This window comes from Cherax quadricarinatus, chromosome 85 (assembly GCF_038502225.1).
Source record: "Cherax quadricarinatus isolate ZL_2023a chromosome 85, ASM3850222v1, whole genome shotgun sequence".
Lineage (NCBI taxonomy): Eukaryota > Metazoa > Arthropoda > Malacostraca > Decapoda > Parastacidae > Cherax > Cherax quadricarinatus.
Window position 1 is genome coordinate 6,625,165 of NC_091376.1, and position 25,613 is coordinate 6,650,777.

General features: G+C 44.5%; 1 protein-coding gene across 3 annotated transcripts in view; it reads right to left on the bottom strand.

Moving 5' to 3' along the window:
* LOC128703228 (WAS/WASL-interacting protein family member 1-like) overlaps positions 1–25,613 on the bottom strand; it is a 214,008-nt gene that overhangs the window by 56,452 nt on the left and 131,943 nt on the right. Inside the window, exon 2 of one of the 3 annotated variants that reach the window (XM_070103308.1) lies at positions 8,214–8,509. The exons of 1 other annotated variant lie outside the window; for it this stretch is intronic. The gene's annotated coding sequence lies outside the window, so the exon portion shown is untranslated. Of the gene's footprint in view, positions 1–8,213; positions 8,510–20,854; positions 20,973–25,613 lie in introns of all 3 variants that reach the window. One more of the 3 variants, XM_070103307.1, reaches the window with a different exon arrangement.

Here is a 25,613-nt window from a genome sequence, read left to right on the forward strand (position 1 = left end):
CAGTGGTGAGTGTGCAGTGGTGAGTGTGCAGTGGTGAGTGTGCAGGGGTGAGTGTGCAGGGGTGAGTGTGCAGTGGTGAGTGTGCAGGGGTGAGTGTGCAGTGGTGAGTGTGCAGTGGTGAGTGTGCAGGGGTGAGTGTGCAGTGGTGAGTGTGCAGGGGTGAGTGTGCAGTGGTGAGTGTGCAGGGGTGAGTGTGCAGTGGTGAGTGTGCTGTGGTGTGTGTGGAGGGGTGAGTGTGGAGGGGTGTGTGTGCAGTGGTGAGTGTGCAGGGGTGAGTGTGCAGGGGTGAGTGTGCAGGGGTGAGCGTGCAGGGGTGAGTGTGCAGTGGTGAGTGTGCAGTGGTGAGTGTGCAGTGGTGAGTGTGCAGTGGTGAGTGTGCAGGGGTGAGTGTGCAGTGGTGAGTGTGCAGTGGTGAGTGTGCAGTGGTGAGTGTACAGTGGTGAGTGTGCAGTGGTGAGTGTGCAGGGGTGAGTGTGCAGGGGTGAGTGTGCAGTGGTGAGTGTGCAGTGGTGAGTGTGCAGTGGTGAGTGTGCAGTGGTGAGTGTGCAGTGGTGAGTGTGCAGGGGTGAGTGTGCAGGGGTGAGCGTGCAGGGGTGAGCGTGCAGGGGTGAGCCTGCAGGGGTGAGCCTGCAGGGGTGAGCCTGCAGGGGTGAGCCTGCAGGGGTGAGCCTGCAGGGGTGAGCGTGCAGGGGTGAGCGTGCAGGGGTGAGCGTGCAGGGGTGAGCGTGCAGGGGTGAGCGTGCAGGGGTGAGCGTGCAGGGGTGAGCGTGCAGGGGTGAGCCTGCAGGGGTGAGCCTGCAGGGGTGAGCCTGCAGGGGTGAGCGTGCAGGGGTGCGCGTGCAGGGGTGAGCCTGCAGGGGTGAGCGTGCAGGGGTGAGCGTGCAGGGGTGAGCGTGCAGGGGTGAGCGTGCAGGGGTGAGCCTGCAGGGGTGAGCGTGCAGGGGTGAGTGTGCAGGGGTGAGCGTGCAGGGGTAAGCGTGCAGTGGTGAGTGTGCAGGGGTGAGTGTGCAGTGGTGAGTGTGCAGGGGCGAGTGTGCAGGGGTGAGTGTGCAGGGGTGAGTGTGCAGGGGTGAGCGTGCAGGGGTGAGCGTGCAGGGGTGAGCGTGCAGGGGTGAGCCTGCAGGGGTGAGTGTGCAGGGGTGTTACCCAGCATATATCGTGAGCAAGGAACACGTGTTCTGACTTGTTTAAGCAAAACTGAATAACCGAGCAGTGTTGCAACATTTGCAATAAGACACTTATATATAGTTCAGGACATTTATTATAGGACACGTTTCGCCACGAGTGACTTCAGCAATAATAATAATAATAATAATAATAATAATAATAATAATAATAATCTTTATTTCTACAAGTACCTGATACAACTTATACAGACCATAGCTGACATCAATGACATACTATATTGAAAGTCCCTGGTTATGCAGAGCATTTCCCGTAATTTACGTTTGTACCCAGGATGCCACCCACACCAGTCGACTCACACCCAGGTACCTAGTTACTGCTAGGTGAAGAGGGACAGCAGGTGTCTTAAGGAATCACGCCCCCAATGTTTCCACCCGTACCGGGGATCGAACCACGGACCTCAATGTGTCAGCTGAGTGCCCTACCAACCGAGATACGGGACTGAAGAAGACATTCGTGGCGAAACGTTTCCTGTAATAAATGTCCTGAACTATACATAAGTGCCTTTTTCCACACCTTGTTGGTATCACCGGACCATTTCTCAGTGTTGCAACGCAACTGATGATGGCACTGTTGACGGCAGGAAAGATACAAGACCTGCAAAACACACACACACACACACACACACACACACACACACACACACACACACACACACACAAAGAGTTGTCGGAAAGTAGAATAGTCTGAAAAGTGAGGCAGTGGAGGCAGGTACCACACACAGCTTTAAGAAGAGGTACGATGAATTGGGTAGCTTTATTGTGGAAACGTTTCGCCACACAGTGGCTTCATCAGTCAAGTACAAAGAAGAATGAACTGATTTCATCGACTCGAGGCTGAGGGACTGACCACCTCAAAACTACGTCTTCAAATTAGATGGACTGATTATAACGTCTTCACATCTCTACTGCTACTGCTGTCTCCTCTGTACTCGACTGAAGAAGTCTACTGTGTAGACGAAACGTCTCGGAATAAAGGTACCAAACTGTTGCACATGTGTCTTACTTATAAATATATCAGTACTGTATACCAGTCCATTATATTCACAGTATTCATTCGTGTTTACATTTAAGCAATAAGGTTTTATTGTAAGTCATCGCTTCCTCATAACTCTAAGAACTACAAACCAAACGGGTGAGGTTCGAACCCATGGCCAGTGAGTCGTAAAACTCCAAGCCAGTGCGTAAACCACTGGGCCAGCTGGCTAAAATAACATTCATTCAATTAGGTATATTTATCCACTATAGGAAGGTTAGAACAAGCCACCACTGTGACCACAAATGCAAGTTACAGATAAATATCATGACTCGAAATCAATTGAAGAATGTGGGGTAATAACATACTCATCATTCACATCTCTTGTGAAACCCGAGATGAAAACATTCAGAATGATTTATGTGGCAAGTGTTATCGTGAAGCAGCGCTGTTGACCCACTCACGAGTATTACCCAACCAGCACTTTCTTACAGCCTTTCTAAAGAGTATTACCCAACCAGCACTTTCTTACAGCCTTTCTAAAGAGTATTACGCAACCAGCACTTTCTTACAGCCTTTCTAAAGAGTATTACGCAACCAGCACTTTCTTACAGCCTTTCTAAAGAGTATTACCCAACCAGCACTTTCTTACAGCCTTTCTAAAGAGTATTACCCAACCAGCACTTTCTTACAGCCTTTCTAAAGAGTATTACGCAACCAGCACTTTCTTACAGCCTTTCTAAAGAGTATTACGCAACCAGCACTTTCTTACAGCCTTTCTAAAGAGTATTACCCAACCAGCACTTTCTTACAGCCTTTCTAAAGAGTATTACCCAACCAGCACTTTCTTACAGCCTTTCTAAAGAGTATTACGCAACCAGCACTTTCTTACAGCCTTTCTAAAGAGTATTACCCAACCAGTACTTTCTTACAGCCTTTCTAAAGAGTATTACCCAACCAGCACTTTCTTACAGCCTTTCTAAAGAGTATTACCCAACCAGTACTTTCCTGAATCTTTTCTAAATAGTATTATCCAACCAGCACTTTCTTACAGCCTTTCTAAAGAGTATTACGCAACCAGCACTTTCTTACAGCCTTTCTAAAGAGTATTACCCAACCAGTACTTTCTTACAGCCTTTCTAAAGAGTATTACCCAACCAGCACTTTCTTACAGCCTTTCTAAAGAGTATTACGCAACCAGCACTTTCTTACAGCCTTTCTAAAGAGTATTACGCAACCAGCACTTTCTTACAGCCTTTCTAAAGAGTATTACCCAACCAGCACTTTCTTACAGCCTTTCTAAAGAGTACCCAACCAGCACTTTCTTACAGCCTTTCTAAAGAGTATTACCCAATCAGCACTTTCTTGCAGCCTTTCTAAAGAGTATTACGCAACCAGCACTTTCTTACAGCCTTTCTAAAGAGTATTACCCAACCAGTACTTTCTTACAGCCTTTCTAAAGAGTATTACCCAACCAGCACTTTCTTACAGCCTTTCTAAAGAGTATTACGCAACCAGCACTTTCTTACAGCCTTTCTAAAGAGTATTACCCAACCAGTACTTTCTTACAGCCTTTCTAAAGAGTATTACCCAACCAGCACTTTCTTACAGCCTTTCTAAAGAGTATTACCCAACCAGCACTTTCTTACAGCCTTTCTAAAGAGTATTACGCAACCAGCACTTTCTTACAGCCTTTCTAAAGAGTATTACCCAACCAGCACTTTCTTACAGCCTTTCTAAAGAGTATTACCTTTCAACCAGCACTTTCTTACAGCCTTTCTAAAGAGTATTACGCAACCAGCACTTTCTTACAGCCTTTCTAAAGAGTATTACCCAACCAGTACTTTCTTACAGCCTTTCTAAAGAGTATTACCCAACCAGCACTTTCTTACAGCCTTTCTAAAGAGTATTACGCAACCAGCACTTTCTTACAGCCTTTCTAAAGAGTATTACCCAACCAGCACTTTCTTACAGCCTTTCTAAAGAGTATTACCCAACCAGCACTTTCTTACAGCCTTTCTAAAGAGTATTACCCAACCAGCACTTTCTTACAGCCTTTCTAAAGAGTATTACCCAACCAGCACTTTCTTACAGCCTTTCTAAAGAGTATTACCCAACCAGCACTTTCTTACAGCCTTTCTAAAGAGTATTACGCAACCAGCACTTTCTTACAGCCTTTCTAAAGAGTACCCAACCAGCACTTTCTTACAGCCTTTCTAAAGAGTATTACCCAACCAGCACTTTCTTACAGCCTTTCTAAAGAGTATTACCCAATCAGCACTTTCTTGCAGCCTTTCTAAAGAGTATTACGCAACCAGCACTTTCTTACAGCCTTTCTAAAGAGTATTACCCAACCAGTACTTTCTTACAGCCTTTCTAAAGAGTATTACCCAACCAGCACTTTCTTACAGCCTTTCTAAAGAGTATTACGCAACCAGCACTTTCTTACAGCCTTTCTAAAGAGTATTACCCAACCAGCACTTTCTTACAGCCTTTCTAAAGAGTATTACCCAACCAGCACTTTCTTACAGCCTTTCTAAAGAGTATTACGCAACCAGCACTTTCTTACAGCCTTTCTAAAGAGTACCCAACCAGCACTTTCTTATAGCCTTTCTAAAGAGTATTACCCAACCAGCACTTTCTTACAGCCTTTCTAAAGAGTATTACCCAACCAGCACTTTCTTACAGCCTTTCTAAAGAGTATTACCCAACCAGCACTTTCTTACAGCCTTTCTAAAGAGTATTACCCAACCAGCACTTTCTTACAGCCTTTCTAAAGAGTATTACCCAACCAGCACTTTCTTATAGCCTTTCTAAAGAGTATTACCAAACCAGCACCTTCTTACAGCCTTTCTAAAGAGTATTACCCAACCAGCACTTTCTTACAGCCTTTCTAAAGAGTATTACCAAACCAGCACTTTCTTACAGCCTTTCTAAAGAGTATTACCCAACCAGCACTTTCTTAGAGCTTTTCTAAAGAGTATTACCCAACCAGCACTTTCTTACAGCCTTTCTAAAGAGAATTACCCAACCAGCACTTTCTTACAGCCTTTCTAAAGAGTATTACCCAACCAGTACTTTCTTACAGCCTTTCTAAAGAGTATTACCCAACCAGCACTTTCTTACAGCCTTTCTAAAGAGTATTACCCAACCAGCACTTTCTTACAGCCTTTCTAAAGAGTATTACCCAACCAGCACTTTCTTACAGCCTTTCTAAAGAGTATTACCCAACCAGCACTTTCTTACAGCCTTTCTAAAGAGTATTACCCAACCAGCACTTTCTTACAGCCTTTCTAAAGAGTATTACCCAACCAGTACTTTCTTACAGCCTTTCTAAAGAGTATTACCCAACCAGCACTTTCTTACAGCCTTTCTAAAGAGTATTACCCAACCAGTACTTTCTTACAGCCTTTCTAAAGAGTATTACCCAACCAGCACTTTCTTACAGCCTTTCTAAAGAGTATTACCCAACCAGCACTTTCTTACAGCCTTTCTAAAGAGTATTACCCAACCAGCACTTTCTTACAGCCTTTCTAAAGAGTATTACCAAACCAGCACATTCTTACAGCCTTTCTAAAGAGTATTACCCAACCAGCACTTTCTTATAGCCTTTCTAAAGAGTATTACCAAACCAGCACCTTCTTACAGCCTTTCTAAAGAGTATTACCCAACCAGCACTTTCTTACAGCCTTTCTAAAGAGTATTACCCAACCAGCACTTTCTTACAGCCTTTCTAAAGAGTATTACCCAACCAGCACTTTCTTACAGCTTACAGCCTTTCTAAAGAGTATTACCCAACCAGCACTTTCTTACAGCCTTTCTAAAGAGTATTACCAAACCAGCACTTTCTTACAGCCTTTCTAAAGAGTATTACCCAACCAGCACTTTCTTATAGCCTTTCTAAAGAGTATTACCAAACCAGCACCTTCTTACAGCCTTTCTAAAGAGTATTACCCAACCAGCACTTTCTTACAGCCTTTCTAAAGAGTATTACCAAACCAGCACTTTCTTACAGCCTTTCTAAAGAGTATTACCCAACCAGCTCTTTCTTACAGCTTTTCTAAAGAGTATTACCCAACCAGCACTTTCTTACAGCCTTTCTAAAGAGTATTACCCAACCAGCACTTTCTTACAGCCTTTCTAAAGAGTATTACCCAACCAGCACTTTCTTACAGCCTTTCTAAAGAGTATTACCCAACCAGCACTTTCTTACAGCCTTTCTAAAGAGTATTACCCAACCAGCACTTTCTTACAGCCTTTCTAAAGAGTATTACCCAACCAGCACTTTCTTACAGCCTTTCTAAAGAGTATTCCCCAACCAGCACTTTCTTACAGCCTTTCTAAAGAGTATTACCCAACCAGCACTTTCTTACAGCCTTTCTAAAGAGTATTACCCAACCAGCACTTTCTTACAGCCTTTCTAAAGAGTATTACCCAACCAGCACTTTCTTACAGCCTTTCTAAAGAGTATTACCCAACCAGCACTTTCTTACAGCCTTTCTAAAGAGTATTACCCAACCAGCACTTTCTTACAGCCTTTCTAAAGAGTATTACCCAACCAGCACTTTCTTACAGCCTTTCTAAAGAGTATTACCCAACCAGCACTTTCTTACAGCCTTTCTAAAGAGTATTACCCAACCAGCACTTTCTTACAGCCTTTCTAAAGAGTATTACCCAACCAGTACTTTCCTAAATGCTTTCTAAATTTACATTTAGAAGCGTTAGACACATGTGCAACATCTGGGTATCTTTATTGTAGACAGAGATAAATGGTATAAAATACCGAAACGATGGAAAAATAGATACATAAGCAGTATAATGTGATCCTTTATTGACAACGTTTCGCCCACACAGTGGACTTCATCAAGTCACAAACAGATCTGTTTGTGACTTGATAAAGCCCACTGTGTGAGCGAAACGTTGTCAATAATCACATTATACTGCATTTGTGTTTATTTTCAATCTTTATTGTAGACATTTCGCCATCTATGGATGGCGAAATGTCTACTATAGTGTTACACACGTCTAATATTCCAATACGTAGATAATGAACAGTTGTGGTTCAAGAACTAGGATTTGGTGTGGAGTAGCTTCAGTCATGTGTATCAAGACCCCCTTGCCAGTATCAAGACCCCCTTGCCAGTATCAAGACCCCCTTGCCAGTATCAAGACCCCTTGCCAGTATCAAAACCCCTTTGCCAGTATCAAAACCCCTTTGCCAGTATCAAAACCCCTTTGCCAGTATCAAAACCCCTTTGCCAGTATCAAAACCCCTTTGCCAGTATCAAAACCACCTTGCCAGTAGCAAGACCCCCTTGCCAGTATCAAAACCCCTTTGCCAGTATCAAAACCCCTTTGCCAGTATCAAGACACCTACCCTGAAGGACGAGGACTGAGGCGGCGCTGATTAAGACATGTATAACAGTTGGGTATCTCTATTGTTGAAACGTTTCGCCAACACAGTAGACTTCTTCAGTCAGATACAGAGGCAGCAGGCGTAGTAGTGAAATGAAGTTGATGTAATTAGTCCATCAACCTTGGAGAAAAAGTATTTGAGGTGGTCAGTCCCTCAGCCTGGAGAACCGTTCATGAGCTGAGGTACTCCAAATTTAGTTAGATAAATACATGAATGAGAAGGGATGGATTTGAGTGAGAAATGCACACGAGTTAATAGGGTCATCAAAGCTTATTCCTTGGGTAGCATTAAAAATGGGTTGGGTGAATATTTTTGTTAGTGGGTTTGGGTTTGAGAAGGACCTGCCTAGTTGGGCCCAGTAGGCCTGCAGCAGTGTTCCTCCTTTCTTATGTTCTAATGTAGAGAGTACTGGGCAGAATGAAGGAGCCCCAGTAGCACACAAGAGAAAGTCTGGCAGCGACACAGTGTTGACCTAATAACCTACCATAGGTACCTGCTGTCTCCCACCTCCACACACAGTGTTGACCTAATAACCTACCATAGGTGGAAATATAAACACATATGCAGTATAATGTGATCCTTTATTGACAACGTTTCACCCACACAGTGGGCTTTTTCAGGTCACACACAGATCTACCTGGGGTGGAAGGTACGGGAGTATTTATAGTCATGTTCAGAATGTTGAGGTCAGGTGGAGAATGCTGCATCTGATGATCTACCGGGTGGAGTTATAGAGTCTTGGGTAGCTTGGCAGGGGTATTGGACAAGTTGTGAGTAGACCTTCTGCCGAGAAGAGATACATAGTCCTCCCCACCAACTCCATTGCCAAACATGTTTCCAACATCTTTTCCAATACATCATTCCAAGTATCTACCTCCACAACCACGACCATCAAGGACATCACCAGTAGTAGACAGGACAAGCCTCCATCCTCTGCAGGGGTATACATAATCCCTTGTAATGACTGCAACAAATTATGTGGGCGAAACTTCAAGAGACCTCCAAACACGGCTAAAAGAATCGAATAGGAGTCAGGAATCGCGGGAAGAACTAAAAGCCATAAATGAAATCGAAAGAAACCCAAAGTATTTCTTTTCTTATGCCACATCAAAGTCGAGAACAACATCCAGTATTGGGCCCCTACTTAAACAAGATGGGTCCTACACAGATGACAGCAAGGAAATGAGTGAGCTACTCAAGTCCCAATATGACTCAGTTTTTAGCAAGCCGCTAACCAGACTGAGAGTCGAAGATCAAAATGAATTTTTTATGAGAGCCACAGAATTTGGTAAACACAAGCCTATCTTATGTTATCCTGACGCCAAATGACTTCGAACAGGCGATAAATGACATGCCCATGCACTCTGCCCCAGGGCCAGACTCATGGAACTCCGAGCTCATCAAGAACTGCAAGAAGCCTCTATCACGAGCTTTTACCATCCTATGGAGAGGGAGCATGGACACGGGGGTCGTCCCAGTTACTAAAAACAACAGACATAGCCCCACTCCACAAAGGGGGCAGTAAAGCAATAGCAAAGAACTACAGACCGATAGCACTAACATCCCATATCATAAAAATCTTTGAAATGGTCCTCAGAAGCAAGATCGCCACCCATCTAGATATCCATCAATTACACAACCCAGGGCAACATGGGTTTAGAGCAGGTCGCTCCTGTCTGTCCCAACCACTGGATCACTACGACAAGGTCCTAGATACACTAGAAGACAAAAAGAATGCAGATGTAATATATACAGACTTCGCAAAAGCCTTCGACAAGTGTGACCATGGCGTAATAGCGCACAAAATGCGTGCTAAAGGAATAACAGGAAAAGTTGGTAGATGGATCTATAATTTCCTCACAAACAGAACACAAAAAGTAGCAGTCAACAGAGTAAAGTCCGAGGCAGCTACGGTGAAAAGCTCTGTTCCACAAGGCAGTACTCGCTACCATCTTGTTTCTCATCCTCATATCTGACATAGACAAGGATGTAAGCCACAGCACCGTGTCTTCCTTTGTAGATGACACCCGAATCTGCATGATAGAGTCTTCCATTGCAGACACTGCAAGGCTCCAGGCGAACATCAACCAAATCTTTCAATGGGCTGCAGAAAACAATATGAAGTTCAACGATGAGAAATTTCAGTTACTCCGATATGGTAAACATGAGGAAATTAAAACTTCATCAGAGTACAAAACAAATTCCAGCCACAAAATAGAGCGAAAAACCAACGTTAAAGACCTGGGAGTGATCATGTCGGAGGATCTCACCTTCAAGGACCATAACATTGTATCAATCGCATCTGCTAGAAAAATGACAGGGTGGATAATGAGAACCTTCAAAACTAGGGATGCCAAGCCCATGATGACACTCTTCAGGTCGCTCGTTCTATCTAGGCTGGAATATTGCTGCACACTAACAGCACCTTTGAAGACAGGTGAAATTGCTGACCTAGAAAATGTAGAGAGAACCTTCACGGCGCGCATAATGGAGATAAAACACCTCAATTACTGGGAGCCCCTAAAGTTCCTGAACCTGTACTCCCTGGAACGCAGGCGGGAGAGATACATGATTATATACACCTCGAAAATCCTAGGGAGACTAGTACCGAACTTGCACACGAAAATCACCCACTACGAAAGCAAAAGACTTGGCAGACGATGCACCATCCCCCCAATGAAAAGCAGGGGTGTCACTAGCACGTTAAGAGACCATACAATAAGTGTCAGGGGCCCGAGACTGTTCAACTGCCTCCCAGCACACATAAGGGGGATTACCAGCAGACCCCTGGCAGTCTTCAAGCTGGCACTGGACAAGCACCTAAAGTCAGTTCCGGATCAGCCGGGCTGTGGCTCGTATGTTGGTTTGCGTGCAGCCAGCAGCAACAGCCTGGTTGATCAGGCTCTGATCCACCAGGAGGCCTGGTCTCAGACCGGGCCGCGGGGGCGTTGACCCCCGGAACTCTCTCCAGGTAAACTCCAGGTAAGGAGGCCTGGTCACAGACCGGGCCGCGGGGGCGTTGACCCCCGGAACTGTCTCCAGGTAAACAGCTGGAGCTTTTGGCCATCTGACCGAGACCTTCCACTGGCTTACCCCCCCCCCTCCCTTACCTTCACAAAAGGTCCAGTTTTCTTATATATGGGATAGAACATTCTGAGAGATGGAAAGGTTTTCTCAAAGGTTTTCTGTCAAGTCAGCTGGAAGGTTAACCTTCCCAGCTCAAGCTGACACTACTGAAGTCTCCCAGCTCAACGCTAACTGCCAGCTCAAGCTACTTAACGATACCATTGAAGTTCCCAGCTCAAGCTGACTACTGAACTGCTCAAGTCTGCCAGCTCAAGCTGACACTACTGAAGTCTCCCAGCTCAAGCTGACACTACTGAAGTCTCCCAGCTCAAGCTGACACTACTGAAGTCTGCCAGCTCAGACTGACACTACTGAATGCGGTATACTGTGATCCTTTATTGACAACGTTTCGCCAACACAGTGGACTTTATCAAGTCAGATCTATTTGTTACTTGATACAGCCCACTGTGTGGGCGAAATGCAGTCAATGGACGGTCGCATTTATGTTTTTTCCATGAACGATAGACAAGGAAATTCTTCGTCAGTCTTAAGGTGAGAAGTAGAACGTACAAAATGAAGTGGCTAAGGCATACACTATACACAGCCTCAAGAGTAGGTATGGCAGGGGTCTGGAGTATACTCAACATCCAACAGTAAGCGCTTCATTTATATCAAATAATATGATCCAGAACACGCGGTAACATCTGCTATTTTCACAATTGTTAGGTAAAAAGACACAAGTGCTATTAACGTGACTTTTTGTGACAGCGTTTCGCTCTCCGGCTTGACAAAGCTCCTGAAGAGCGAAACGTTGCCACAATAAAATGTCGCATTGGTTGACAAATTATTCATATGTACAACACTTGGGTATCTTTATTGAGGAAACGTTTCGCCACACAGTGGCTTCATCAGTCCATACAAAGAAGAATAGTGAAAATCAGAAGAAGTTTGAGGTAATCAGTCCCTCAGCCTGGAGTCAATGTAATCAGTCCATCAATCTTGAAAAGAATACAGCATATGAGCGAAGAAGTGGCTTATATATTGTAGACAGATGAGGTGAAGCAGTCGTAGGCGGAGTCACAGTGGATAAATCCACATATGGAGGCGGGTCATGCTTGTATGTTAGAAGTGAAGGATTCCCTGTAACAAGATCCTTAAACTCCTGATCTTCACCATTCTTCTTTGTATAGGACTGATGAAGCCACTGTGTGGCGAAACGTTTCCTTAATAAACATACCCAAATACTGCACGTGTGTCCTTTTACTTAACATATTATCGGTAATTTTACCAACATTATTACGAGTTTCAGGTTTGTGGGTTCACTTGAATTATTGTAGTTGTGATATATTGTTGTTAGGTAAGACACATATGCAACAGTTAGACAACTTTATTCCGAAACGTTTCGCCTACACAGTAGGCTTCTTCAGTCGAATACAGAAAATAGGCAGGAACAGTATTCTGTATTCGACTGAAGAAGCCTACTGTGTAGGCGAAACGTTTCGGAATAAAGTTGTCTAACTGTTGCATATGTGTCTTACCTAACAACCTGTCGGTATTGTATACCATTTTGATGTTCATCTTGTGATATATTGTTGACAACTACAGTGTTGTGATATATTGTTGACAACTACAGTGTTGTGATATATTGTTGATAACTACAGTGTTGTGATATATTGTTGATAACTACAGTGTTGTGATTTATTCTACACAGCATGAAGCAAGGACAAAATATATGGGAAAGTAGAGGATGTAGAGAATATGATCGTCAGATGTTGTGGGGATGGTAGGGGTATTAGAGTGGCGGGGAGGGAGACCGTGAGGGAGAGAGGGAGGGAGACCGTGAGGGAGAGAGGGAGGGAGAGTGAGGGAGATAGCCTGAGGCAGAGTTCCCACCACCAGCTTGTCATCCCAGGAGGCTGACACCTGAGGCTACTAGCATTACTACGGCGCTTGCAACACTCCTTCAAGCCAACCTCCTTGAAGCAGGGCCCCATCAAGCCAACCTCCTTGAAGCAGGGTCCCATCAAGCCCACCTCCTTGAAGCAGGGCCCCATCAAGCCAACCTCCTTGAAGCAGGGTCCCATCAAGCCCACCTCCTTGAAGCAGGGTCCCATCAAGCCAACCTCCTTGAAGCAGGGTCCCATCAAGCCCACCTCCTTGAAGCAGGGACCCATCAAGCCAACCTCCTTGAAGCAGGGTCCCATCAAGCCCACCTCCTTGAAGCAGGGTCCCATCAAGCCAACCTCCTTGAAGCAGGGTCCCATCAAGCCAACCTCCTTGAAGCAGGGCCCCATCAAGCCCACCTCCTTGAAGCAGGGTCCCATCAAGCCCACCTCCTTGAAGCAGGGCCCCATCAAGCCAACCTCCTTGAAGCAGGGTCCCATCAAGCCAACCTCCTTGAAGCAGGGTCCCATCAAGCCCACCTCCTTGAAGCAGGGTCCCATCAAGCCAACCTCCTTGAAGCAGGGTCCCATCAAGCCAACCTCCTTGAAGCAGGGCCCCATCAAGCCAACCTCCTTGAAGCAGGGTCCCATCAAGCCAACCTCCTTGAAGCAGGGCCCCATCAAGCCCACCTCCTTGAAGCAGGGTCCCATCAAGCCAACCTCCTTGAAGCAGGGTCCCATCAAGCCAACCTCCTTGAAGCAGGGTCCCATCAAGCCAACCTCCTTGAAGCAGGGTCCCATCAAGCCAACCTCCTTGAAGCAGGGCCCCATCAAGCCAACCTCCTTGAAGCAGGGTCCCATCAAGCCAACCTCCTTGAAGCAGGGTCCCATCAAGCCAACCTCCTTGAAGCAGGGTCCCATCAAGCCCACCTCCTTGAAGCAGGGCCCCATCAAGCCAACCTCCTTGAAGCAGGGTCCCATCAAGCCCACCTCCTTGAAGCAGGGTCCCATCAAGCCCACCTCCTTGAAGCAGGGCCCCATCAAGCCAACCTCCTTGAAGCAGGGTCCCATCAAGCCCACCTCCTTGAAGCAGGGCCCCATCAAGCCAACCTCCTTGAAGCAGGGTCCCATCAAGCCAACCTCCTTGAAGCAGGGTCCCATCAAGCCAACCTCCTTGAAGCAGGGTCCCATCAAGCCCACCTCCTTGAAGCAGGGTCCCATCAAGCCCACCTCCTTGAAGCAGGGTCCCATCAAGCCAACCTCCTTGAAGCAGGGTCCCATCAAGCCAACCTCCTTGAAGCAGGGTCCCATCAAGCCAACCTCCTTGAAGCAGGGTCCCATCAAGCCAACCTCCTTGAAGCAGGGCCCCATCAAGCCAACCTCCTTGAAGCAGGGTCCCATCAAGCCAACCTCCTTGAAGCAGGGCCCCATCAAGCCAACCTCCCTGAAGCAGGGTCCCATCAAGCCAACCTCCTTGAAGTAGGGTCCCATCAAGCCAACCTCCTTGAAGCAGGGTCCCATCAAGCCAGCCTCCTTCAAGCAGGGACCCTTCAAGCTACTATCTTCAAGCAGGGCCCCTCCAAGCCAGGCTCCTCCAAGCAGGGTCCCTCAAAACCAGCCTCCTCCAAGCAGGGACTCTTCAAGCCAGCCTCCTTCAAGCAGGGTCCCTCAAAGCCAGGCTCCTCCAAGCAGGGTCCCTCCAACCCAGGTCCTCCAAGCAGGGTCCCTCAAAACCAGCCTCCTCCAAGCAGGGACCCTTCAAGCCAGCTTCCTTCAAGCAGGGTCCCTCAAAGCCAGGCTCCTCCAAGCAGGGTCCCTCCAAGCCAGGCTCCTTCAAGCCAGGATTTTTCAACACTCAAAGATTCTCCATCAATGGAATTGGGGCTACTATCTCCCCGGAAGAAACTCCATCACCTCCCATCTCTCAGGCGCTACATAATCCCTACGCGTTTACGGTTTCCCCATAAACATAACACTAATAATAATAATCTAATGAGGACCATATTTCTTGTGGTTTTCATTGTGATAATTATTATTATTATTAATCATTATTACAATCAGAACTATTATTTGACAAGATATTTCTTGTACTAAAAATTGAAACTTATGCTGATCTTCCTAGCGACTTAAAATCTTTCGCTGATAAATTACATAATTACTCCACACACGTGTAGCAAAAAAAAATCCCATTTTGTTGATGCTTCTTAGACCGGTACTAGTAGGATAAATGATGATGTAGACAAGTAGTGAAGACATTATATATACAACGAAGGCTAGTTTTTTCTCACCACCAGCACTAGTTGCTAACTGACTTCCAGACTTCAGCTGCAGAAGCTTGTTTGGTTGTTGCAGGGAAGGCTGGTGTTTTTCACAAGACTCGTTGATAATTTGAATTTGAGAGCTCTGTCGTGAAATGCTATGTTTACAAGGAAGCCTAGAGTGTTTCCACTACCCAGTTGTAAGATATTATGTCTGTAGAGAAGCCAGTGTCTCTCACTACTCGTAGTTGAACTGACTTCCCAACTTCATTGAGGTAATCAGTCCCCCAGCCTCCAGGCTGAGGGACTGATTATCTCAAACTTCTCCTCTCCTTACCCAGTTCCACTTTGTATTGGACTGATGAAGCCACTGTGTGGCGGAACGTTTCTTCAATAAAGATTCCCATATGTTGCACAAGTGTCTCAATCTTCAAGATATTGTGTCTGCAGGGAAGCCAAATGTCTTTTTCACTCCCCGTAATTTCAAGTGACTTCCAGACCTGACTGCCGTCCTTCTCTGCCAGATCGGAGGAGAGAGAGTTGGTCTGCCACACCTTGCTTCACCTGAGCAAACACTAGGACATATTTAGAAAATAGACGGTATATACATGTGTATATACAGGTGATGCTTAGCTATTGTGCACTTAAGACGAGGGAAAATAATGTACCTGTGCTTTTCTAATCTCAATGATACTTTTACAGGGAATGCCTTTGTTAAACGACGTTTCACCCACAAGGGGGAGGGGGTATAAGGCCTCCCTGTGAGTCAAACGTTATATAATAAAGGCTTCCCCTGCTATGTATCTTTGAAATTATCACTTCTTAGCTTACACCATTGTTTATCCACTTATACCTTCGACACTCCAGCACATCAGAGGTTCCACACACTGCCTGCTGAGAACAACTGTCAAGAACATGAAAAAAAGGCGGTTTGGAAAATCCAGTTAATGTGTTTCCTTATTAGGCTACTGAGGTTCGAGCCTCCACCTCCTGCTCTGAATGACTCACACGGATTTAGTGCCTCAGTAAACCATAACAAGAACTTGCAAAGTGTGTTGAAGTTGCAGCACTTGGCCCTGACACACGGCATATTATCTTGGGGTAACTGTCTAAGTCTGATCATTACTGGTGTGGCGTTGGAGTCACTCAACCCGCTCTACGGAGTGCCCTCATGTTGAAGGGCTCCTGATCCAAAGAATTGGAGCCAACTTCCTTTTCTGCTGATCAAATCTGATTACGCTCCATCTTTCCATTCCCCATGCACTGTTTGACCTTCACGGGTTTAATGCTTCCCTAATAATAATAATAATAATAATAATAATGATAATAATAGAAAGTTATTTATTCGTGAAACAATATAAAAATAATGTAATAATGTGGGCAGAATTACCGGCAATATGTTAGGAAAAAGGACACAAGTGCAACTAACGTGACACTAACAGCTCGACAAAGCTCCTGGAGAACAACATTTTACCACAATAAAAATGTCGCATTAATTATACACGTGTCTTTTTATTTAACATAAAACATATACACTGAAAATGTACTTCAATACTTGTTTTAGAGATTATTCTTAATTATTGTCAAGGTGGTGTGAAGCTTTAATGACTTAGATGCAGACTTTAAGACTAATCATATTTGGCGCCTAAAAGATAGTAATGTGAAAACTTACAATATTGTCACTGGAAAGATGTCTGGTCCTCGACTGAAATATACTGCATTATACACAAATAACCCGCACATAGAAGAGAGGAGCTTACCACGACGTTTCGGTCCGACTTGGACCATTTACAAAGTCGTAAGCTGAATATCAAAATGGTATAAAATACCGACAGGTATTGTATACCATTTTGATATTCACCCTGTCAGACACTGCAACACAATGGCATCTTGGTACAGAAAATACCTTGGGCAACTTTTTCAAGTGAGAATTGTTTGATCTGAGAGGGACGTGACCTCTCAGTGGCTGCTTTCTCACTACTACTACTCTGCACCTCTCCTTCCGATAGTATTAAAGTCTCAACATTGTCGCTTGATCTTCGGTTAGTTCCTGATTATGGAGCTGAACTTCTCCAGGCTGAGGGACTGACAACCTCAAATCTACGACTTCAAGGGTGATGGACTGATTACATCGTCTTCACATCTTTACTGTTCCTGCCTATTTTCTGTACTCGACTGAAGAAGCCTACTGTGTAGGCGAAACGTTTCGGAATAAAGTTGCCTATGTGTCTTACCTACCAAAGTCGTAAGCTTCTCTCTCTGTTTGTAGATGAATGGTTCAGAGAACCGACATGTTGATAAATTAGACACATGTGCAACTCTTGGGTATCTTTATTGAGGAAACGTTTCGCCACACAGTGGCTTCATCAGTCCATACGTAGGAGAAACTTGAAGAACAGGAGGAGAATGAGGTAATCAGTCCCTCAACCTTGAGTCGATGTGTTCAGTCCATCAATCTTGAACAGAATAACCTCTCTATGTGCGGGTTATCTGTGTATCGTTCCAGTAACGGTATTGTGTCTTTTTTAATATACTGCATGTGTTATATTACTGAAAAAGATTCAATTATAACATGATATTGAATCTGAAGGAAAGTTGGAGGTTGATGCAGTTCGAACTGTCACTTCAGTTGTGATATCTACGCATTTATGTTATTGGATAATAGTGAATGTGTTTCTTTGAGTCACCCTTGATGGGAGACGACCTATGAGGTGTGTTTCTAGATGAATGGTTGTGCAAGAAAGGTATAAAATACCGACAATATGAAAGTTAAGACACATGTGCAACATCTGGATATCTTTATTGTAGACGTTTCGCCATCCAGTGGCTTTATCAATACAGATTCATATTGTCGGTATTTTATACCTTTCTTGCACAACTTGTCAGACAGTGCAACATCATGGAATCTTGGTTCAGAGGACATCTACAAGACCTTCTTCACGGCTGCTGCAACTAACCCATCTCTTTGGGAAGGACCTACTTCCACTGGGGAATCCCGCCTACCAGTGACTGCCCTCGTCTGCTGCCCGTCCCTTCCACTGACGCCTATATAAACGCCAGTCTTCTTGCCTTTGCTTCAGATTCTCCTCCACCACGATGCTGTGAACACCAACTCCAAGGCCGAGGGACTGATTACCTCATCTTTTGTATATAGTTCTACTGTCTTCCTATTATGTCCTTGAATCTGTATTGATAAAGCCACTGGATGGCGAAACGTCTACAATAAAGATATCCAGATGTTGCACATGTGTCTTAACTTTCATAGATGAATGGTTCAAAGAACCGACACGTTGTTAAATTAGACACATGTGCAACTCTTGGGTATCTTTATTGAGGAAACGTTTCGCCACACAGTGGCTTCATTAGTCCATACAAAGGATAAACTTGAAGAACAGGAGGAGAATGAGGTAATCAGTCCCTCAACCTAGTGTCGATGTGGTCAGTCCATCAATCTTGAATTGAATACGGCATATGAGCGGAGAAGCAGCTTATAAACCGTATGGCAGGAGAGGTGCAGCAGTCGTAGGTGGTGTCACATTTGTCCAATGTGGAAGTAGGTCGTGCCCAAGGGTTAGGCAAGTGACTGATGAAGCCACTGTGTGGCGAAACGTTTCCTCAATAAAGATACCCAAGAGTTGCACATGTGTCTAATTTAACGAGGTGTGATTCTTTGAGTCACACTTGATGGGAGTCGACCTATGAGATAAAAAGATGAATCTACAACCAACAAGTGGCGACTCTTTAGGAAATAGCTCTCCAAGTCAGTTTCACCTCGCTCATAAAAAACGAGGAACACTGCTGCAGGTCTACTGGCCCATGAAAGTTAAGACACTTGTGCAACATCTGGTTATCTTTATTGTAGACGTTTCGCCATCCAGTGGCTTTATCAATACAAATTCTTGGACATAATAAGAAAAACGAAGAACTATATACAAAAGATGAGGTAATCAGTCCCTCAGCCTTGGAGGTGGTGTTTAGAGCACCGTGGTTGTAGAGATTCTGAAGCACAGGCAAGGAGACTGGCGCTTATATAGGCGTCAGTGAAAGGGACGTGTAGCAGACGAGGGCATAGTCACTGGTAGGCGGGATTCCCCAGTGGAAGTAGGTCCTTCCCAAATTGCACTACTGTACACTACACAGTGTGACTTTGTCAATGGTCCAAGTCGGACCGAAACGTCGTCGTAAGCTTCTGTCTTTTATGTGCGGGTTATTTGTGTATCGTTCCAGTCACGGTATTGTGCCTTTTTGTTATTTATAGGTGGAGGTAGTAGTAGTGGTAGTAGTAGTAGTAGTAGTAGTAGTAGTACAAGAATTGTACTACTGGCCCAAACTAGGTAGGTTCTTCTCAAACCCAAACCCACTAACAAAAATATTTGCCCAGCCCATATATTTTTGTTAGGTAAGACACATATGCAACAGTTAGACAACTTTATTCCGAAACGTTTCGCCTACACAGTAGGCTTCTTCAGTCGAATACAGAAAGTAGGCAGGAACAGTAGAGATGTGAAGACGATGTAATCAGTTCCATAGTCAGGAACTATAGTTCCTGACTATGGAACTGAACTTCTCCAGGCCGAGGGACTGACAACCTCAAATTCTACGACTACAAGGGTGATGGACTGATTACATCGTCTTCACATCTCTACTGTTCCTGCCTACTTTCTGTATTCGACTGAAGAAGCCTACTGTGTAGGCGAAACGTTTCGGAATAAAGTTGTCTAACTGTTGCATATGTGTCTTACCTAACAACCTGTCGGTATTGTATACCATTTTGATGTTCATATATTTTTGGTAGTGGGCTTGGGCTTGAGAGGGACCTGCCTAGTATGGGTCAGTAGGCCTGCCGCAATATTGTTTTAATGAAGCTTCCTGAGTGAGGTGTGTAGATGAATGGTTCAGAGAACCGACATGTTGGTACTACCTTACCAACCACCTGTGATTCAGTGTCTCAGTTCCTTCAAAACTACGGTGATCTTCAACTCCAAGCCTGAGGGACTGATTACCTCATATTTTGTATACATTTCTTCACATTATATCCCTGTATTGTACTGATAAAGCCACTGGATGGCGAAACGTCTACAAATAAATATACCCAGATGTTGGTTTAGAAAGACACGTAAGCAAATACTATGGCATATTTATTAGAAAACGTTTCGGTCCTGGGACCTTGATCAAGGTCCCAGGACCGAAACGTTTTCTAATAAATATGTCATAGTGTTTGCTTACGTGTCTTTCTAAACGAACTTGTCGGTATTTATTACCAAGGTTTATACCATACCCAGATGTTGCACACGTGTGTAATTCATCTTGTCATAACTTAAGGTCTCACAAAGTGTAACAGCGGCCCTGGTAAAAACTGAACGCCTGTACCCATAATTCCCAGCAACATCACATGGTTCCGCTACCCGGATGATATTCTGCTTGCCATAATGTTGCTAGAATTACCCACAATATGTTAGGTAAAAGGGCAACTAATGCGGCATTTTATTGTGGTAACGTTTTGCTCTCCAGGAGCCTTTTCAAGCCGTTCCGCGCTTGACAAAGCTTCTGGAGAACACAATAAAACGTTGCATTAGTTGTACATGTGTTACTTTACCCAACACATTCTAAATGTCGTTCCTAAACGTCTAGATATTAAGAGTGTGCTTGCCAGGTTCAAGAGTGAAGAGGTAACAAATTTACTCTCAAGAAAAAGGACAACTAAGTAGGGACTGGAGGGGACAGACTCACCTTCGAAGTGTACAGGACACCCACTAACAAGGATGACCTGTTTATCTGGAGAGAGTTTATCTGGAGAGAGTTCCGGGGGTCAACGCCCCCGCGGCCCGGTCTGTGACCAGGCCTCCTTAGGTCAGTGTCCCAGGATGCGACCCACACCAGTCGACTAACACCCAGGTACCCATTTTACTGATGGGGAACATAGACAACAGGTGGAAAGAAACACGTCCAATGTTTCTACTCTGGCTGGGAATCGAACCCAGGCCCTGTGGCATTATTACTCGCACCACGATACACGGGCTAAATGAGAAGTCATCATCGAGGTCTTAAAGAGCACGAAATTTGCAGCTTACCGTTCCTAATAGTGGAATATGATCACGATGACCAAGTGTTCACACGCCTTCAGTTTCTCCTCACACTTGTGACTGCTGGAGGCGGCCACACGGGAAGCATCACCCTCCAGCTACCTTCCTCTTGTAATAAAGTTGGTAGAATTACCGACAATATGTAAAGTAAAAGGACACAAGTGCAACTAATGTGACATTTATTGTGGCAACGTTTCGCTCTCCAGGAGCTTTATCAAGCCATTTATTGTGGCAACGTTTCGCTCTCCAGGAGCTTTATCAAGCTCCTGGAGAGCGAAACGTTGCCACAATAAATGTCGTAATGGCTTGATAAAGCTCCTGGAGAGCGAAACGTTGCCACAATAAATGTCACATTAGTTGCACTTGTGTCCTTTTACTTTACATACCTTCCTCTTACTGATGATTGAAACATGTGCAACAGTCGGACATCTTTATTGTTGACACGTTTCACCTACTGCGTAGAAGAAACGTTTCAACAATAGATACCCATCTGTTGCATATGATAATAATAATATATTTATTTCTACATGTACAAGGCATACAGACCATAGTTGACATCAATGACATATAGAAAGCTGTTTGTTATGCAGAGCATTTCCCGCAAATTAGGTCAGTTTTGTCCCAGGATGCGACCCACACCAGTCGACTAACACCCAGATACCCATTTTATACTGCTAGGTGAACATGGACAGCAGGTGTTGCTAGGTGAACATGGACAGCAGGTGTCTTAAGGAAACACGTTCTAATGTTTTCCAGCCGTACCAGGAATTAGATGCGTCTTAATCGTCAACTTGTCGCTATTTACATACACAAATAACCCGCACATAGAAGAGAGGAGCTTACGACGATGTTTCGGTCCGACTTGGACCATTTATAAAGTCACACTAACCAGAAGTGGAGCAGGACGGCTATATATAGGCAGGAAGAGGTGGTGGTGGAAGTAGTAGTAGTATCGTGTATCGTTCCAGTCACGGTATTCTGCCTTTTTTTTTTTATTTGTCGCTATTTTATACAATTTTCAACGTTCCTCTTCCTCTTTCTTATTGTTTAAGGAAAAGCAGCCAGAAATATTTACATGAAATGACTGTGACCACTATCTTCTCGTCAACAATCAAGTATTTAGTAGTTAGGAAGAGACCAAGACTGCTGAGACCAGCGCAAGTGCGCACGTTATCCCATACGGGGAATGTGTTAAGGTAAACAAACCATACTACGGGCGGGGATAGAACCTGCGGGTTCTATCCCCGCCCGTAGTATGGTTTGTTTGCAATCGTGTTATTACGATTTCGTGAGTAATATGTTAAGGAATATGCTAGTGAGAGTCAAGAGCCTGAACCAAGGCGAACACAAATACTCTCACATAAAAGACAATTTGGTTATCGCTTGTGTAATACACAGGAATCACATGGGAACTTGACGAGACGGAAAGACGCTAACTACTATGATCAAAATAAAGCACTAAACCCAAAGTGGCTATACAGGAAAGATGCCAAGATGGTCGTGAAGAACAATCTGCACAACAAAAAAGTACAATATCGTGACTGGAACAAGTAGTACTGCTTCCACTACCAGTCTTACCACTACCAGTACTGGTATCAGCATTACCACTACTGATAACAGCATTACCACTACTGGTAACAGCATTACCACTACTGGTAACAGCATTACCACTACTGATAACAGCATTACCACTACTGGTAACAGCATTACCACTACTGGTAACAGCATTACCACTACTGATAACAGCATTACCACTACTGGTAACAGCATTACCACTACTGATAACAGCATTACCACTACTGGTATCAGCATTACCACTACTGATAACAGCATTACCACTACTGGTAACAGCATTACCACTACTGGTAACAGCATTACCACTACTGATAACAGCATTACCACTACTGGTAACAGCATTACCACTACTGGTAACAGCATTACCACTACTGATAACAGCATTACCACTACTGGTAACAGCATTACCACTACTGATAACAGCATTACCACTACTGGTAACAGCACTACCACTACTGGTAACAGCATTACCACTACTGGTAACAGCATTACCACTACCACTACTGGTAATAGCATTACCACTACCACTAGTGGTAATAGCATTACCACTACCACTAGTGGTAATAGCATTACCACTACCACTAGTGGTAATAGAATTACCACTACCACTACTGGTAATAGCATTACCACTACCACTACTGGTAACAGCATTACCACTACCACTAGTGGTAATAGCATTACCACTACCACTAGTGGTAATAGCATTACCACTACCACTAGTGGTAATAGCATTACCACTACCACTAGTGGTAATAGCATTACCACTACCACTAGTGGTAATAGCATTACCACTACCACTACTGGTAACAGCATTACCACTACCACTACTGGTAACAGCATTACCACTACCACTACTGGTATCAGCATTACCACTGCCACTACTGGTAATAGCATTACCACTACTGGTAACAGCATTACCAGTACCACTACTGGTAACAGCATTACCACTACCACTACTGGTATCAGCATTACCACTACCACTACTGGTAACAGCATTACCAGTACCACTATTGGTATCAGCATTACCACTACCACTACTGGTATCAGCATTACCACTATCACTACTGGTAACAACATTACCACTACCACTACTGGTAACAGCATTACCACTACCACTACTGGTAACAGTATTACCACTACTGGTAATAGCATTACCACTACTGGTAACAGCATTACCACTACTGGTAATAGCATTACCACTACTGGTAACAGCACTACCAATACTGGTAATAGCATTACCACTACTGGTAACAGCATTACCACTACTGGTAACAGCATTACCACTACTGGTAACAGCCTTACCACTACCACTACTGGTAACAGCACTACCACTACTGGTAACAGCATTACCACTACCACTACTGGTACCAGCATTACCACTACCACTACTGGTACCAGCATTACCACTACCACTACTGGTACCAGCACTACCACTACCACTACTTTTTCTTCCTCTCTTGGTCCCCTCCCTATTCCTCTTGCCTATATATACTGACTCCCTCAATCTTCTATGTTAGTGTGACTCTGTAAATAGTCCAAGTCGGACCGAAACGTCGTCGTAAGCTTCTCTCTCCTATGAGTGGGTTGTGTATAATCTGCAGAAACATCACTGCCATGGTCGAGGTTTACCAACACATTACCCTTCAAGTCAAGTACTTTTATAATCTCAGAAATAGTGGCCAGGCTTACTGTACCCTTACACACACACACACACACACACACACACACACACACACACAGGAGGCAGGAACCATACATAGTTTTAAGAAGAGGTATGACAAAGGTCAGGAAGCAGAGAGGGAGAGGACCTAGTAGCGATCAGTGAAGAGGCGGGGCCAGGAGACGAGTCTCGACCCCTGCAACCACAATTAGGTGAGTCCACACACACACACACACACACACACACACACACTAAAATACCTGACATCACTCCACTTCACACTACTTGCCTTACCTGACCTTTGTTTTCCTCCTCCAAGTATTCTGTGTTTTTCTGTGCTCTGTACTAGACCGAAAAAGCCCGTCAGCCCTAGTGCGCGAAACGTCTCCTAATTTAAAGGTCCTAACTAGTAAATATATATTTTTTATTCGACAACTTGTAAGGACTGTCATGCCCGTACCTGTACCAAAGAAGATTCTGTCGACAGAAGCGAAAAACAAACATTACGGAACAGTCTTTTATTTGACCAACGTTTCGCCATGTGTAGAGGTCTACACTGAGCGAAACCACCCAAGAAAAGCTTGCTCTGCAACGTGTGTATTATCATCAAGGTGCAGTAGTGATGCTGACGGTAATGAAAATGATCACGACACTGAGAGTAAGTGATGAGCTAGTAATGGTGACACTGAAGACTGTTAGTAAGTGATGTTGGGGGAGGGATTGACGGTGGGGGAGGGAGTGAAGGTGGGGGATGGGGTATGGAGGGGTGAGCGTGGGAATGAGTGTCGGTGGCAACTTATCACAACCAGTCTTGGCAGTGACCTCTAAACGATTAGTGTTTTGTCATCAGTGAACCCCATAAAAAAGTATAAATAATTGAAAACAACAAACATTCAACATCGATAACGCCTGTTACTATAAACGAAATATTATAGTATAATATACTGCAGTATATTCCACTGATATACCTTTGATAAACCATACCACGGGCGGGGATAGAACCCGCGATCAGTCTCTCTCAAAACTCCAGACCGTCGCTAGCTGGTTCAGTGGCTAACGCGACGGTCTGGAGTTTTGAGGCTCTCTGATCGCGGGTTCTACCCCCGCCCGTGGTATGGTTTGTTTGCAATCGTGTCATTACGATTTCGTGAGTCATACCTTTGATAAGTTTCAAGAGTTTTCCTAGTCGAGGAGCCTGGCTATGGGCCAGGCTCGTCTTGTCAGCCTGGTGGAGACACTTGTCCAGTTTCCTGTTGAAGACTTCTACATTTGTTCCAGCAGTGTTTATATCTTCTGATGTTGATATAATGTTCTCTTACTGTGTCCACGGCACATGCCTTTCACTGAGTTAAAGATATTTTGGACTAAACTAAATTTCATATCAAAGCGGGGAAATAAATATGCTTTCGTATATACAATGAGAGGTATATTTCCTCTAAGTGTAAATATTCTGAGAGTTTAATCCATATTTTAGGTTTTAAAGTAGTCTTGTCTGGTAGCGAAACAGTACCG